The following is a 17,515-nucleotide window of genomic DNA, read 5'->3' as shown; positions in this document are numbered from 1 at the left end:
GAGCTAAGCCCTGTCTTCCCACAGGACCCCAGTGGAGGTGGTAACTAATCCCCCTTCAGCAGGACAGCTCTTCACCAGGGTCCCCGCACCTCTCTGGGGTCACCCCCGTCTGTCCACACCAGCATCTCCAAGTCTTTCAGCTCCTTCTCATATACCATGGTTCTGGGTTCTCATATCACCCTGCTAATTAATTAAATCCCTGCCTTTGAAAAATATTTACAACCCCTTAGAAGAGTACAGAGTAAAAAACCAAATAAAATCCAAGCAAACACAACACTGGGTTTTATTTACTATTCAATATATGGTTTCGACTAGAGAAGAAGCCAGCTGAGGCTTGCAGGGTGGGGAAGACCTTGCGACCCAGCGGCTCTGAGGATGGTGGTGGTACCTGTCACTGCCAGGTCTTTTCTGTTCTTAGCTGGACAGCCACAGAGCCCTGAGCAGCTACACTGCTGCACCTCAGATCCCCCTGGGCCTGGCAGCTGGACATATGGGGGCCTCCCCTGCTCCTGTTTCCTTTAATTCTTCTATCCTAGGGATGGAGGTGAACTATTTTTAGTGTGAGGCTGGTATATATGCCAGGGGTTGCTATAGTGATGTTGGGTGGCTGCAAACCCGGAACTGGTGTGGTTCCCATCATATAGAAGCCCTAATGATGAGCCCAGGTGGAGGGGAGCACCCTGTTCATTGGGGGCCTCGCCCGTGGCTTCCTGGGGTGCCTTGGGCAGGCAGAGCCTGGGTTGTGGTAGTGAGGAAGTGGATGAGGACTTGGGACATTGGGCAATGCCCAACCAAGGAGCGGGGGACTCACGTGGGACAGATGCCTACTTCAGCCATCAGGTGAGGAGAGACACCTACATTGGTGAGGGGCGGAGCAAGGGACAAGTTAGGAGCCCAGGAAGTAAAGACATGGTGGGTGCTCACAGGCTGGCAAGAGAAGTAAGACCCACACACACTGAGGCCACAGTGTCTGCCATGGCTGCTCAGGTCACACACGAGGGTACAGAGACACTGCACACAAGGGCGTTATCTGTCAGCTGCAACCTGGAGACACTTGGGGGGGTGTGTGTGATGGACATGGGTTCTCTGCAGACAGCGGCCTGTCCTACAGCAATGTATGGCTGTCATGGTCCCCCAGTGCCATGGAGGGATGTGGTGCTGCATGGGGACACCTGTGTCACCTGCCACCCCCAGCTCCAGGCAGTCTCTCGTGGTTGTCTCCGACAACCCACGACCCATCTGTTCACCTTTGACCAGAGTGGCCAGATTGCACGCTCCCACAAAAAGCAGCCCCTTTGGACAAAATCTTATTTTGCCCTTTACTTTTAATCCTATTTTCTTTGTATATTTTATTTTATTTCTTCACACGGAGTTATATCCCCAGCCCTTTTTTATTTTTTATGTTGAGACAGAGTCTTACTAAGTTGCCAAATTGCTCAGATTGGGCTCAAATGTACACTCTTCCTGCCTTAGCCTCCCAGAGGGCTGGGATGACAGCATAATGGAGAATGGCAGAGAAAGAGCAGGAAGCCAGAACCAGAAAGGTCCGCGCTTGTACCAGTTTGAGGCCAAGATGGAGTTGGGAATCAGAGAGCGAGAACACAGCACTGAAACTCCAGGCAGTACGGGCCTGCAGGAGCCTACCCACCCCAGTCCCTCATGCCTAGCCCCACCTCGCTGTCACTTTCTCCCCAAATGAGACTTCAGTGGGGTAGCTCCCTGGCTCCAAAGGGTCACAAATTCTCCACAGCAGCTGTGCCTTTTCAGAACCGCCCACCCATGTCCAACCTCTGACCTGTATGCCAGTGCCACACGCAGAGCTGGCACAAGGATGGATGGGAAAAGTCATGCTGTGCCCTCGTCGCCGATGCTCTGTGGCCTGGAGTGGGGTAGAGGAGAACTTGGTGCAAACTCTGCCGCTGGAAGCAGACAGCCCCACTTTGTCCTCCGGCCTGGACAGATGGTGTCCTTTACAGAAGGGACGCAGGCTCATCTTGGCTGGGAAACATCCCTGGGGAAGTGGGCAGCTGGTGCGGTGCATGCATGAGGCCCAGCGCAGAGTCCAGGTGTCCATGCTGAGTACATCAGCCCCCTCCTTCTAGACCCTCCCGGCCTGAGCAGGGATGGCCTTGCCAGGAGACTCCAGGAGACTCCCTACCAGCAGGATGGAAACAGAAGGGAAAGGGAGAGGGGATGATGCGGGCTCAAGGAGCAGTGTCTTGATTGGAGGATCCCTTTCCATTTTCTGCATTCCTGAAGTTCCAACATCCGGCCTGGGAGGGACCATCCCTCCCACTTGCCCTCCTGTTGTCCAGGACAGCAGAGGCTCACCCAGGCCCCCCTTTCACAGCAGACCACCTTGCTCTTCTACCTGCTGGCCTCTGACACTCACACTCCAGGTGGCCATGTTTTCTGCCACTGTTGTCATCACCCAAGGGAAGAGACCAGACAGTGAGCCATCACGGTGTCCCAGGGCCTCCAATGTGTCACGGGAGCCTGTTCTGTACACACTGCCTCGCCGGCCTTTTCCTTGTACCCTGCTGCTGGCTGGGTGGCCCCCACCCTATGGCACCGTACAATCTCTCCTCTTGGTGACCGTGACCAAAAGGCTTCCCAATAGCAGTCGGCTCCTGATGTCCTCATAGAGCCATACTTTAAAATGTATCCGCTTTGGTCCACAGTGATACCAATCAGGCCGTCTCCCTTTTCTGTGCTCGGTCCTGAAACATCACAAGGCTGCCCAAGGAAGATGTGTCCAAAGTCACTGTCATAGGAAGGCTGTGAGGATGTGGAGGCAAGCCTGAGGATTTCTCAGAAATGGAAATTGCTTCTGCAGGCTTCACTCCATGGCACAGGGCACATGCAGAGGCTGGAGAGACTGTGGATGCTGCGGGACCTTAGAAGGCAGAACTCATTTCAGCTGGTGGCAGGTGGTAGCTGGTCATTTCTGGCTTCTCTCCCAGCAAACCTGAGTGCTCCCAGAAGGAGGAAGTAGAAGCCACTTGAATAACAGATAATAAAAGTTGTGGAAGACTGAATTAAGCAGAGCAGAGCTCCGATACTTTAATCACCCATTTATTTTGTTTGATTTGGTTTTTTGAGACAGGGTCTCGCTATATAGTCCCGGCTGGTTTCAAACTTGCAGTGATCCTCCTGCCTCAGCCTCCCCAGTATTGGGTTTATAGGCATGCACCACCATGCCTGTTTTATCGCTCATTCTTGTTCAGTTAGGAAATCACTAGACTCATCTCTTCCAGCCTCAAGTGGGCCCCAGGCAAGCACCTCAGTTACTAACTCACTATGAAGGCCTTGGGAGATCCATACCCCTGGGCTGACTCTTGCTGCAGCCCCAGACCCTGCGCCTATCCAGCATACCCCAGTGTGTAGCCTGTGGTCACCCACTAATTTCTTCCCATGTGGCTCCATTCACACTGTTGCCTCTGGCCCTAGAGTGGCCAGCCAGGAACCTGGGGGAGAGGAGATGCTTTTTTCTGGGGCTGTGCCCCAGGCCCCACCCTGTTCTGAGATCTGAGCTGGAAGACTTGAAGAGCTGAGGCCAAGGCTTCCAGCCAAGGATGCGGAGTCATCCCCACCTCAGGGAACACTCCTTGTTGACTTATTCTGCAGAATATTTGGACTTTGTATATTTTTTCTTCTCAATCATTACAAGACAAATTATTGCTGTAGGAGAGAATTCCTCCCACTCTAAATGAATCACTCTCTTGGTCTCACCCAGGAGCTGGGAGTCTGGGGGTCATCTTGGGCACCAAGGCTGTCTGGGCTCACAGGGCAGCCCTGGGCAGGTCCTGCACTGGAGGCCACGTAAGTGACAGAGGGGCAGGATGCTGTCACCAAACCATGGAGGCTTCTCTGCTACCATCTAGAGACATGGCTATTCACATTCATCCCCTTTCTGGAATCTTCTGTTCCTGTTCCTCCACCGCTTCCACCAGGCTCTGCCGATACCTTCAGCCCTGAGGTCCAGGAAGGTCAGGGCTGCACTGAGATTCTCTGTTCGGAATCTGGCCCTCCCAGAAAGCACCCACAAAACCACACTGCCCAAAGAAGCCTGAGCTCTTAAGGCCCATGGGAGCTCTGTCATAGACCACTCCCGTCACTCAGGCCTGGTGACAGTTTCCTGTGGGCTGGTTTTATCTTCCTGACTGGTACCATGCAGTGGCCAAGACAGTGATTCTAGGAACTGGGGTGGGGACAGAGGAAGTAAATGCCCAGAGCACCCTTGTCCCCTCCAGCTGTGTGGCATCACTGTCCTGAGTGCAGAGTCAGTGACTGAACTGTGGAGATATGGGTGCTGTACTCCCTGTCACGCTGCTGCTGAGGTGACAGCTGCTGAGCCTCTGCTCTGGGCCCTCAGGGAGGAACGAATCCAGAGGGGTTGGGCTGTTCTTGGCTTCTGTCACTAGAGGGGCTGTGTCCAAGTGGTGTGGAGATGGCCCTACAGGGGACAGGACACAGATGACCAGTTTCCGGGCCTGGCTCAGGGCCAGAGGAGGTGGCTTCTCCTTGGTGCTCTGTGTTCTGCCCCAGGTCCCAGCTCCAGGATACCGCAGCCCTGCCACGGTACGAGGTCCCCAGGACAACTCAGCCTTCAGGAGTAGGAGGCACAGGGCAAATGCAGCACAAAGATCCAGAGCTAGCAGGAACATGAGCCAGCAGGCTGGGGAAGGGAGGGTCTGCCTTCGGAGGCCCCCAGTGGCTTCTTCTCCCACAGATCCAAGCCAGAGTTGTCCTCATCGGGGTACAGTGTGGCTACCTCACCCAGTCCCCCAATTCAGCACCACAACTCCCAACAGCACTATCTCTGCTCCCTGCTTCCTACCCGTCTTCAGTCAGAAAGCCTCAACCATAGCCACCCGCATGGTGACCCAGTGAGCCTGTCCTTTGTCCTGCTTCTTTGGTGTTAACAGCACCTGACTTTATAATGAAAACTAGGCCTTCAGAACAAATCGATCACAAAAGGACAAATACTATAGGATTCCACTTTGGCGAGATCCCTAGTCATTGAATTCCTACACAGGAAGTAGAGTGGGGCTTGTCAGGGGTTGGGGGAGGGACAGTTGGCTTTTTAATGGGTGCAGAGTCCCAGTTGTGGGAGGGAGGTCATGGCTAACGTCAATGTGTCTGATGTCCCTGAAATGCATGCTTAAAAATGGTGGCGAAAGCACATTTTGTGTTACAAATGTTTTTTTTTATGATCCAACAGCCCTCTCTTGTCTATCTTCCCTTATGAAGCCATGTGCCTCACACAGGTGGCTCTACTCTTGCTGGCCCCAGCACTGTAACGGTAACCAGAAGGGGTACGTGCTGGTGGAATCAGCCCAGCATTGGTCATGGATGACACAGAAGTTAGTCACTGTTATACCATTCTCCCTGCTTCTGCATACTTTCGAAGCTTCCGTTATAAAAGGGTGAATATCTATATTGGGCTATTTTGAAGCAAACCCTATCAAGGACACCAGGGGCCAGGCAAGCATATGGCAGCCAGAGACAAAGCAAGGACCAGGAAGGATGAGGGGACAGTAGAGAGTAGATGACAGACTTCACTTTTGGCTGAGGCCCTTGCTTGAGACAAACAGCACCCAATACTCCTGCAGTGCCATACACAGCTGAGGGCTCTGCTAAATTCTTGGGGCAAGAGCTGTGGCAAACCTGCTGGGGCGATCCTCAGGTAACAAAGAGCACTGCTGCTTTTCCAAAGTCCATGTGTGGTCTCCAAGAGCAGGGTGCAGCGGGGGAGGCTCCATGTCAAGGCCGAGAGGGGCCAGTGGCTTGCCTCAGACCCTAAGCACAAGATGGTGGCACCCGACCCCAGCACTTCCCTTCAATTTCTGTCCCTGTTGCCTGCCCTACAAAGGGCTTCAGAAGACCCTAAGCTCCCTGATAGAATTACCCCTGTATCTGAAGTGGCAGAAGCCAATTTTCCTGTGTCTGACCAGCAGACCCCTCTGGACTGTCCTTTCACATAATTTTTTTTCATTAAGTTTATTAGTGCAGTTTAGGTATACAATACAATTACATTCATCACTGAGATTTTGTACCTTTACATGATGTACCTTGGTTCTTATTTTTTTCCCCATTCCCCTGCTTTCTCTTCATGCCCTCTACCCTACCTATTTACAAAGACTTTGTTTCCATATTTTTCCTTTTCTCATATTTTTTTCTCTTCCCTTCCTACCTTTCCCCTACCCCTCCCACTTCCCCTACACCTTTAGAACTTTTCTTCCTATTACACAATAACAGTTATACATTTTTATCCTAATTTATACTTTTGTATTTTCACACCAGAAAAACTATTTGGTATTATCTCCACTGCTGTACGTGCTCTGTCTACATCCCAGGTCTCTCTCCATCAGCAGGGCCGAAACAGAGGTTTAAACCAAAATCATACCAGCTGCTATGTAGGGCACAGGGACACCAGGCAGAAGAACCATCTCTGTGCACCTGCAGCTGGCCCTGCCTGGCTCTGCAGCTGGAGTTGGGTATGGCTGTGAAGCTGGGGCTCTGTCTCAGGCCCAAGGGTCACACTTCACGGTGACGGCCATGTATGTCTCAGTGGAAAGGCCATTCACAGGCCAGTACTAACAGCTTAGTTTGCCAGTGTGCACACATGTGTGTGTGCTTGTGAGTGCATGTTGCAGGTGCACATGTATAAGCATGTGTGTACATGCATGTGAGTGTGCAGGCACGTGTAACAAAGATACATCTCTTGACCCAAGCCATGGCAGGAAGCATCAGATGAAACAAAGGGAATCTTGTTCCTATAGGGTGTGGCCCCATCCTGTTGGGACCAGAAAGACAGTGGTCCCTGGAGAAGATGGCAGCCGCAAAAGAAACCAAAGGGACTCCAGGGACCTGAGCTGACAGCCTCAGTGGGTTTCATCTGTGGGAAAAGGAGGCTAAGCACAAGACAGGCATTTTCATGAGTACTCATGGAAGCCTTCTTGGGTGACGAGAAGGCCTCATCTGAACGCCTGTGCTCTGGAGAAGTCACTGTCTGAGGCACGGGCCCTGCTGGGAGGGGATTTAAAGTCTGAATCCCTGGAGCATCCTGGCCCCCAGAGTGGAGGACTTTCAAAGTGAGCCTGTGATTTATTTGCAGAGAATAATGTGGGGCTTCGGGTTCAAGCTCCAGGCAGAACATTCGCCTGGAGCCAGTTGCTATCCCTGAGGAGCAGGTCATAGGAAGGCAATGAGGTGATTCTAGAGTGACCTTTCAGCTGGGCCATCAGGTGGGTGGGTGAGCCGGGCAGAGCCAGGAGGGTGGGGCGTGCCCACAAACCCTGGAGGTTTTTCCTGCACTCTGAGGATCTGTGCCCAGCCCTGTGTGTCCTTGCTTTCAGTTCTTCTCACCTGGGCACTATAAAAGGAAAAGTCAGACATCCAGTCAATGCAGCGCCCTGGACTCTGACCACCTAGGAGTGGCTCTGCCCAAGCAGGGGCATGGGCAGGTTTCCACTTGCTCCCCAGATCCCAGGGGAAGGCTCTGGGGTCTGGACTTCCCTGCCCTGTGGTCAGAGCTGGCATTTGCATAAAAGCACTTCTGCAGCTCTGTAGTGATGCAAATATTATTTTTGATCTCAGGAGACAGGATGACAGCCACTCATAGACACCAGGGGAGAAACTACTGTCTGGCACGCAATGGGCATTTTCCACCTGTCTTTATTGCCAAAGTCAGACTTTTAGTTCAATAATAGGTTCAGATTAAATTCTGTGATAAATGAGGATCTATTTCCTTGTTATTTACAACAAGTCTTCTTAGATCAGTCACTGAATGTCCAGTCCAGGAAGCCAGTCCCGCTCCTCTGGAAATTTACCTTAGCACACGAGGCTGCCCAAATCCAAAAACTATGGTTCTGCTGCTGGGCTCCCCAGGCCCCAGGGCTCGGCCTGACCCAGCTCATGAGGTCTGCGGCAATGTTCAGTCTGATGCCACCAGAGTGAGGCAGATTCCAGATTTACCTTCTCTCACAATCCCAGTTTTCACTCTGCCCAGACATTTCTCCAGTCATCTTCCTACTCTGCATAGGACACATTTTTGCCACTGACCATGTCACCGAACAGGCAGGGGTGGAGTGGCACAGCCTCACCTTTCCTTACAATGTTGCCCGCTGTGCTGGTACCAAGCTGCTAACCCACAGCCGCAGCCCACATTACCCTTGCAGTGACATGGTGACAGGCCCCTGCCATCATAAAACATGACTTCTCATAACCAAGGCTGGGGACGGGGCCTGGGGAAGCCACGAAAGCTCTGGGCTCTACCTGCATGGCCAATGCCATGCCTACAGGTCCCTGGGAATGCTGAAGCCCAGGTGCTGGCACCTGTGCCAGCCATGCCGGCGCCAACTCCCAAGCCTCCTGCAGCAGCACCCAGAAGCAGGGAGCCCACAAAGCAAGTTTTTCCCCCAGGCCAGCAAATGAGCCAGCTGTTTGGGTCTGGCCCGAACCCTTGACCCAGCAGACTGCTCACCCAGGGTAGTGGCGGAAGCCCCTTCTCCTCACCTCTGTAGTAGTTTGCTCACTCACACATTTAATTTTTAAAAATGGAAACTGATCCTTTCGACCCATCCTCAGCCCCTCAGCCACTGGTTTTGCTAAATGAATGACCATCCAGTGATTGCCAATCCTCAGTGAGCCAGAGTGGGGTACAGAAAGAAATGGCTTCAGAGAGGGGCACTCCAGTTGTCTGCAGAGGCGCAGGACTGGTTGCAATGAGTCCGTTCCTCCTCTAACTGCTGCCCACCGGTTCTGCCCAGAGCCAAGGGCAAGAGGCTAGCAAAGGTGCCACTTGGGGACCTCCACAGTGCAGACCCCAGAGGGACAGGGAAAGGGCAGCGTCCTACCGAACAAGCCGTGGGGCTCCGACTGGCGCCTCTGTGTGCTCCGGTTTTGGTCTTTGGGTTTCTTGCTGCCCCGGAGGCTTCCGAAGCGCTTCATGAGTAGTTGTGGCCCAAGAAGCAGTGCCAGGCGAACATGTCAGAACCCACAGAATAGAGTCAGCCCCAGGTGGCAGGCAGGTCACTGGGAGGGGCCTGGCAGCAGTCGGCAGTGCAGGCTGCCTGGCAGCCTGTGGGCGCAGGCACCCTTGCTGAGGACCCAGTGTTGGCAGGTGACCTCACTGTGGTCTCACTCCAGTGTCCCTGAGGCTCCTGGCCCAGAAGTCCTGGAGGGGCTGCTGCACGTCGGCCACAGCAGGTGGAGTGTCACTCTCGCTGTCCCTTAAGTAGGCAAGACGTTGCCGGGAACACACCCAGAACTTCACAGGGGATTTGTTTGTGTAGCTAAGGTCAGCTGCTCGAGGATACACTCCTGGGTGATTTTTCCTCTTTAAACTTCAAGAAAAAGCGGAGTCTAAGGAGGCGGAGGAAGCACAAGCTCGCCAATCATGTACAGGTTGCCAGGCACCTCTTTAAAGGCTGTAAAAGGGAACTGCGCCTGCAGACAAGTCCTGGCCTGGGTGGCCGGGCACATTCCCATTATGACATGACATCACACAACTATTTTGATGTGTGTGCTCTGGGGCTCTGAGGAGCAGAAGACTCTGGCTGCTGCTGGAGAAGCCGCCAGTGCTGGGGCTGGAAATCGCTGAGTCCACACTGGCTCAAGCTCCACTCTGCTGGATGAGGCAGCAACAAGATCATCCTGGGCAGGGTGGGGTTGCCTCAGAATTTAGCGGAAGGTCTTCAGCAAGTGGGTAACCTGAGCTCTGGACTTGCTGGGAATTATGCAAGTGCTCAGAGAGATTTTAAAGGGGGGGTCTGGTTTAACTGCTCTTGTGATAGATGGGGAAACTGAGGCCCAGGATGGTGCTGCTGTGACTTGGCCAAGGTCCTGACCCAACGGCAGAACCAGACCTGGGATTCTAATTTACTTGGTACCTTTGCCAAGCCTCTGATTTGATGAAACCCAATAGAAAACTTTGAGTATGCAACTAAACACACACACACACACACACACACACACACACACACACACTAAAAGCACAAAATAGGGAAAAAATTCTCAATTGTTTTGCTGATTTTATCCCTATAAAAAGGAAGTTACCTTCTCTGCTACCAACCAGATTTGTGACCTTAAGAAAGACACCTCTGAATCAGGATAAGATTTTGTGTAGGTCAAACAGCCTGGGCTTTTTTGTTTTTCGAGACAGGGCCTCTCTGTGCGCTCCAGGTTGGCCTTGAACTCACTATGTAATCTAGATCAGTCTCGAACTCACAGCCTGTCTCAGCCTCCCCAGCTGAATTTCCTCTTCTTCTCCTTGTCCTTCTTCTCCTGCTCCTCCTCCTCCTCCCTCTTCTTTTTTTTTTTTTGTCTTTTTTAGATCAGAATTGCCTCAGTCAGGCAGGCCCAGCCTCCCCTGTCTGACCAATTAATCACTTGCCAGTACTGTGCCTGCAGGACCATCTCTAGGACATCAGGAGAGTAGAAGCCCACAAGTCGCTCCCCTCAGAGATCACTGCATAGTATCCTGAGAAGGGGGATCTGCAGGAGGGGAGCTTTTCATTTTGGGGCAGCCTGGTAGGGCTGGAGACAACCCAATCAAATAAGATCGAGGTGCAGATGAGGGAGGGGCCAAGGAGAACTTACTTGCCTTGAACGCCCACTCATGTGTCCATTCATACTCTGGGCCACACTACCTTGCCTGGCTGCACCAACAACCGGGCAAGGTGCCACATGCTTTGTCTGTCAGTGCTGAGGTCACAGGTGTGTGCCCCCGCACTCAGCTGATAACAGCACCTTCCTTCAGTTCTCCAAGTGTTCTAAGGTCAGTGTCCTCCTCTTTCCCTCTGGGATCAATCAGAGGTCCGAGGATCAAATCTTTGTAGGAAGAAAACAGGAAGGACATCCACAGTGGGTGTCACCCTGAAGGGAGAGGCCAAGGTAACCCCCAGAGCAGAGCCAACTGCAGGAAAAGGTGGTGACTGTATGATTGGGCACAGTGGCTGGGTGGGCAGGGTGTCATCCACACAGAGGAGAGGGTGAGATCTGCCTGGCCTTGGAGATGGGCACCGGTCACTGTCATAGCCTGCCAAGAACCTGGCCTCAGACACGCACCACCGAAGTCACAGCCACCCAGCCTCCGATGGACAGCAGATTATCTCTGTGGTTAGAACAGCAGCCCTCATTTACTGTGATAAACTCCAGGAAGTACCTAGGAGGCAGGTTTTGGAGTTTCACATTTAGATTTATTTTTTAAAAAATCAATCCCATTTCTAATAAAAATTAAACTTCTCAAAAAGAGCAAAACAAAAGATATATTAGACTGTCAATTGTGGCAGTACACACCTGTAATCCCAGCACTCAGGAGGATTGGCATGAGTTAGAGGCCAGCCTGGCCCACTTAGCAAGATCCTATCACAAACACAAACAAACAAACACCTATTGGAAAGGATCGCAGTATAAGTATTCCAGCCAAGGAAAGGCATATTTTGAGTAAAAGATTAAATCAAAAGATGTTGTCTAGGCCAATGTCACATTCTTACACGATTACATACTAAAATCTGTGGAAAGAAAGATTATTTCAAAGTCTAGTGACTTGGAGGGAATGAATTTAAACTCATGTGGAAAACGAACAGTCACGGAGGCCTGATGGTCCTGGGTTTTGTTTAGATAGTCACTCACTCAACAACAAATTACTGAACCTCTAGCATGTCTACCGGACAGCTGTTGATTGAGTGGATTAGGTGCTATGCAGAATTCAAAGACATTCTTGTCCTCTAAGAACTATATTTTAATTAGCAAAATAATAACTCCCATTTATCTCATGCCTTCCGCATGGCGCATAGGGTGCAGGTCACTTTCCAATTGTTATTTTATTTTGTCCCTCATCCCCAAAGCTGCAGGGCAGGTATTACAACACTGCTTGACTGAAAGATGAATGACTGAGTTAGAAAAGTAGGCATGGTGGCAGGTATCAGTAATCTCAGCCCTGGGGAGGCTGAGGCAGGAGGATTGCTGCAAATTCGAGGCCAGCCTGGGCTACACAGTGAGTTCAAGACCAACCTGACCTACACAGTGAGACCTTGTCTCAAGAAAACCAAAACCAAAATCTAAACAAAGCTATAGGATGTGGGAGGCCCCTGTGGACTGCAGGAACTCGGAAAAGACAGTTTGTCTCTGTTAATTTTTTATTCTCACTCTTGGAAACTTAAAGGCAAAAGAGAGGAGAACCAGGTTTTCAAATCTTGATTTGAATCAAAGTTTACCTCGAAACTCAGACCACTGTGTGGGTGTCTACGCCTCAAGGCTCTCAGGTCGGACAGGACATTGGGAACGCCAAGCAGACCTCTGGGGGACACATCTAGGTGGCTGGGCATGGAGGGGCACTGCCATTTCCTCTGCCCTGTGGCTGCTGCCAGCTGTGGGTGCCTCATGCTGCAGGTTTGCTCCATGGTGATTAAGTAAGGATACAGCACCAACTTAGCTGCAGTGAAGACAAGAATGACCTGAGTGTTCAGGGGCACTGTTGAATTACTGAGAAAAAAGTGGAGGATGTGGCTTTGGAGCAGCAAAGTTGTTCTTGGGGACAGACGCTGGTGCATGGGGAGAAGTGACAGGTTCCCAGGGCAGCTAAATGATGGGGACCTGGTCTTCTGCACATCTGGCTGAGAAGACTCCCCATTCGCAGAGGATGGGGCACTACATCCCCATCACCGCCCTGAATGCGGTGACAAAACTGCACATGGTGGCGATTCCGCTAGGACTCAGTGGCCAGCAGGAACAGGAATGGAATGGACCGGATGCTTTCCACACTCAGATTTTTTTTTAAATGGAAGGGCCGAAAAAAGAAGGGACTAAAGGCTCACAAGACGGAATTGTATTTTAGAAGGACAAGGCCCTTCTGGATGATATTTTTAAAATATCACACTCCTGGTTGCGTGCGAAACCAGAACTAGGACAACGAATGCCCTTATCTTAAACCTTTCCCACATGCAGTCAGATCACCATTTTGATGCCAGTTTCACAAGATTTGGAGAGGGGTGGAATTGTAGGTAATTCAAACTACACTATTTATTATTTTATGTTTTACTTCCAGGACTGGGGATTGAACCAAGGGAATTCGCACTGAGTAACATCCCAGCCCTTTTTACTTTTAAGTTGCTATGTTGTCCAGGCCGGGCTTGAATTTTTGATTCTCCTGCCTCAGCCTCTCAGAATGCTGGGGTTACAGGTGTGTGCCACCATGCCCACCATGGCTGGTGTTTTTCTTCTGGATTTTCAACTATAAACCTCACATGGTCTTTGCTTGCTAACTTGTTTTGTGTGTTCTATGGACACCCCCGACACACACCTGCTCAACTGAAAGCTCTGTGCCCTTGGGTGCTCTTGGAGTAGCATTCTCTGGCCCTGGGGGCACCTATGGGACCAATGGATTCCCCCAAACCCCTACCTACCTTTGTACAGCCAAATACAAAACCAAATTTCAGAAAAGACCCTAGACCCTCCCAGTCACCAGAGCCCACAGCGGGTCCCAAGCTAGGTATAACTGTGTCATTGTCACCAGGGACCCACAGGAAAGGAAAGCACCTGAGACTCAGGCAGGCCATAGTCACTTTGGGGACTGGTGGTACCTTAAGTGCGGGGCTAATAAGGCTGTCAGCTCCAGTGACAGAACCAGCTGGCTGCTAGTGACCCATGGGGACCATAGTAACCCTGGTCCCAGACACCTCCTGTGAGCACAGTGTCTATCAGGAGCAGAAAGGAACAGAGGCTTCGAGGAACGACTGCAAATGCCAGGACAAGGTTCACAGGCCAGAGCAGAACTCCACGCACCCCAGGGCTTTCAGGACTGGGCTGCTGCTGCCAGAAAATCAGATGAAGACACCAGTGGAAACTCTTTGTGAGACCTTTGTGAAAACCTCAAGGCAGGGCCTGGACAACACCCAGACCCCAGGCTACTGTCCATCAGTCATGTGATGTCACAGCAGTCCCGAGTGGAGCAGAGGAATGACACACCCTGGCACACCCTCACCAGGGCCCTCCTGCTGGCTGCCAAACACCGAGTCATATTTCATGGAAAGTTCTGAAGGTCACATCGTGCTTCACTCTGAGCTTACCATGGTGGTGTCACTTCTGGGGCCTCCGGAGTCCTTCCTGTTGGGGCTGCATGTGAGTCTTGCCTCTGAGAGTGCCCCTCCCCTTCCTGTCACCAACAAAACAATGCACAGGAACTGAGTTTGGTGACTGAGTGATGGAAGAGTGATTTTCTTGGCAGAGACAAAACCCTCAGCATACACAGTCTGGCTAGTCCCGGAAATTCTAAGCCCACTGAAAATTGGCTGAGACTAAAGGGGCAGCTTAATTTTAAAAGCTCAGAGGACCCCAACTGCATCTGCAGTGCTTTCCTTTGGAAACCATGAACTTGAGATCCTCCTGACTCAGTCTCCCAAGGAGCTGAGATTATAGGCTTGTGTCTTCACACCTGGCCTGATCTATTTCTTATTAATAGTGAAATATAAACAAGACGGTAGGTAGGCTTAAAACACTTTGGTCAAATGTAACACCTTAGAGCAATATAGGTCCACTTAGCATGCAATGTTGATCCACTTAGATGATTCCTTCATATTCCTCCTATCATAAAATCTTTTTCTGTTTGTTTGTTTTTTGAGATAGAGTCTCCCTTTATAGTTCAGGCTGGCCCTGAACTCACTATGTAGCCCAGGCTGGCCTTGAACTCGTGGCTATCCTCCTGCCTATGCCTCCCAAGTGCTGGGATTGCAGGCATGCACTACCATGCCTGGCCTATAACAAAATTTTTGGGAGGAGTATTGGGGATCGAACTCGGGACCCTGCACTTGCAAGGGAGGCACACTGAGCTAATTCCCTGGCTCTATAACAAAATCTTAATACAGGCTGGACCTGTTCCATAAGGGGATAATGTGATATTAAATAGCAAAAATTGGGGCCTGGGGTTTAGTTCAGTGGTTCTGCCACCTATTTTGCAAGTGCAAGGTCCTGAGTTCAATCCCCAGTACCAAAAAAAAAAAAAGCAAAAATGTCCCAGATGATGTGGAACATTCATCAACAATGCACACATGACATTGTCTAGGCACCTGTCACCTATGCACTAAGCTTCCTGGGGCCATCTGCTTTGCACATTTCTGTCCCTGACCCAAGTTATCCCCTGAGTAATGAACTGTAACTACTGGCATCTACCTAGCTCAGCCATCTTCCTCATTTCAACAAGTTCAAGTGCCTGAGTGGGCCAAGTACTAAGGAGCAACGCATAAAGGTTTTTTAGTTGTCAAAACTTTGCTGTCATTGAAACTAAAGATTTGTGTGCATCAAAAGACATCATAAAGAGAGTGAAAAGACAACTCACAGAAGGGAAGAGAATATTTGCAAATCATACATCTGTTAAATGTCCAGTATTGGTGAGTGTTCCCATTGCTGGGACAAAATACCTGCTATCCACAATTTAAATGAGGAGCAGCATGACGTGGCTCATGGTTTCAGGGGATTGAGTCCATGCTCAGCTGCTTCAAAGCAGAGACATCATGGGGGAGGGATGTGGTGGAGCGATGCTGCTCAGTGGACAGTGACCAGGAAGCACAGCAGGGGAGTTTCAGAGAGGGAGCGGGCAGGGTCCAGATAGTTCCCAGGGTCTTGCCTCCATGATGCCCTAAGGCACACTCAGTAGTGTGCTTTATTAATCCCCAAAGTGTCTCTCAGGCCAATCAAATTGACAGTCCAGTTTAAATATTACAACATTGTATATAAAGAACTGCTACAAGTCAACAATATAAAGATGGGAAAATTAAAAACAGTCAGAGACTTCATTCGACATTTCTACATGGAATATCTACTCAGACAAATGACGAAGAAGTACATGAGAAGCTGTTTAACATCACCAGGGAAGTGCAAGTCAGAACCACACAGAGATATCACTTTCTACCTAGGATGGGCACAATTCAAAGAAATGGAAAAATCCCTGCTGGAAGGGATGTGGCAAAATTTGAGCCTTTGTACACTGCTAGTGGAAATGTAAAATGGTGCCTCCTCTGTGGACAACAGTTAGGCCATTCCTCAACAAACTAGACATAGAATTACCATAGGACCTAGGTATCCACCCAAAGGTTTAAAAATGTGTTCAAGCATGAGTGTGTATAGTGGCATTATTCACAAAAACCAGAAGGTGGAAATAGCCCAAGCATTCACGATGAATGCGTGGACAAAATGTAGCATATCCATACAATGGAATATCAGGCAGCCACAAAGGTCACGAAAACCCTATATACAATGTAAATAAACCTTCAAAACAGAATGCTAGATGTCAGAAGCCAGACCCCACAGGCTTTTATGGAATATCCAGAATAGCCAAATCTTTGGAGACAGAAAGTGGATCAGAGTTTGCTGGCAGAGGGGAGAGCTGACGGGGAGTGACAGCTAATGGATATGAGATTCCCATTTAGGATAATGTGAAATGTTCCCCAAAGGCCCATTGTTAAAGGCTTAGTCCCCTGGGCTGCCCTATTGGGAGGTATTAGGGGTAGGGCTTGTGGGAAGGAAGTTGGGTTATTGGGGGCACGGCCTTAAGAGGCTATTGGGACCTCGGCCCCTCTTCTGCTCTTGTGCTTCCTGAACACCATGAGGTGAACAGACCTCCTCCACCACATGCTCCCACGCTGTGCTGTACTCTCACAGTCCACAGATAACAGAGCCAAGTGACCATGATTTAAACTTCTGAAACCATGAGCCAAAATCAGTCTCTCCTCCTTTTAGATTAAAAAACAAACAAACAAACAAACAAACAAACAACGAGGGGTTGGGTCTAGGGCCTTTGCATTGAGCTACCTCAATAGCCTTTTTAGTTTGTATTTCGAAACAGGGTCTTGCTAAATTGCTAACTTGCTTAAACTGGCCTTGAACTTGCAATCCTCCTACCTTAGCCTCTCAGAGTGCTGGGGTTACAAGTGTGTGCCACCACACCCTGTCAAATTATTTATCTCTGTATCTTGTCACAGTGACAACAAGCCACCTAACACAGCGATGAAAAGCCCTGGGACCAGTCATTGGTGATGGTTGCACAACATTGAGAATTCACTTAATGCCACTCAATTATATATCTGAAATGGAAAAGGTGGACAATTATGTGACATGTGGATTTTACCACCCACAATAAAAATATTAAACCCACAGATATATGAGGAAAATTGGGTAAGACATTATACAAGCTGGATTTTTGTTTGTTTGTTTGTTTGTTTCTTGTTTTTTTTTGAGACAGGGTCTCACTACGATGTAGTTGTGACTGACCTGGAACTCACTATGTAGCCCAGGCTGGTCTCGAACTCATGGTGATCCTCCCGCCTCAGCCTCCTGAGTGCTGGGATTACAGGCATGCACCACCACACCGGGTCTCAAGCTGGATTTCTAATGGTGACTTGGTGTGCTTATGCTACTGTCTGAAGGCTATTGTCACATCTCTTGAGAACTGTCTATTTGTGTCTTTTGCCATATTGGTTCAAAGACATTTTTAGAGCTATGTAGTACTCCATCA

At 50.2% G+C, this 17,515-nt stretch overlaps 1 protein-coding gene and 1 non-coding gene across 2 annotated transcripts in view; both read right to left on the bottom strand.

The window, feature by feature from the left end:
* Prkag2 (protein kinase AMP-activated non-catalytic subunit gamma 2) overlaps nucleotides 1-17,515 on the bottom strand; it is a 243,229-nt gene that overhangs the window by 142,257 nt on the left and 83,457 nt on the right. The window lies entirely within an intron of this gene.
* Nucleotides 10,336-10,666, bottom strand: LOC117286476. The gene has a single exon (XR_004517642.1).

This window comes from Fukomys damarensis, unplaced genomic scaffold (assembly GCF_012274545.1).
Source record: "Fukomys damarensis isolate Sample0158 unplaced genomic scaffold, DMR_v1.0_HiC HiC_scaffold_16, whole genome shotgun sequence".
In the NCBI taxonomy this organism is placed as follows: Eukaryota; Metazoa; Chordata; class Mammalia; order Rodentia; family Bathyergidae; genus Fukomys; species Fukomys damarensis.
This window is presented reverse-complemented; position numbering and strand designations above follow the sequence as displayed.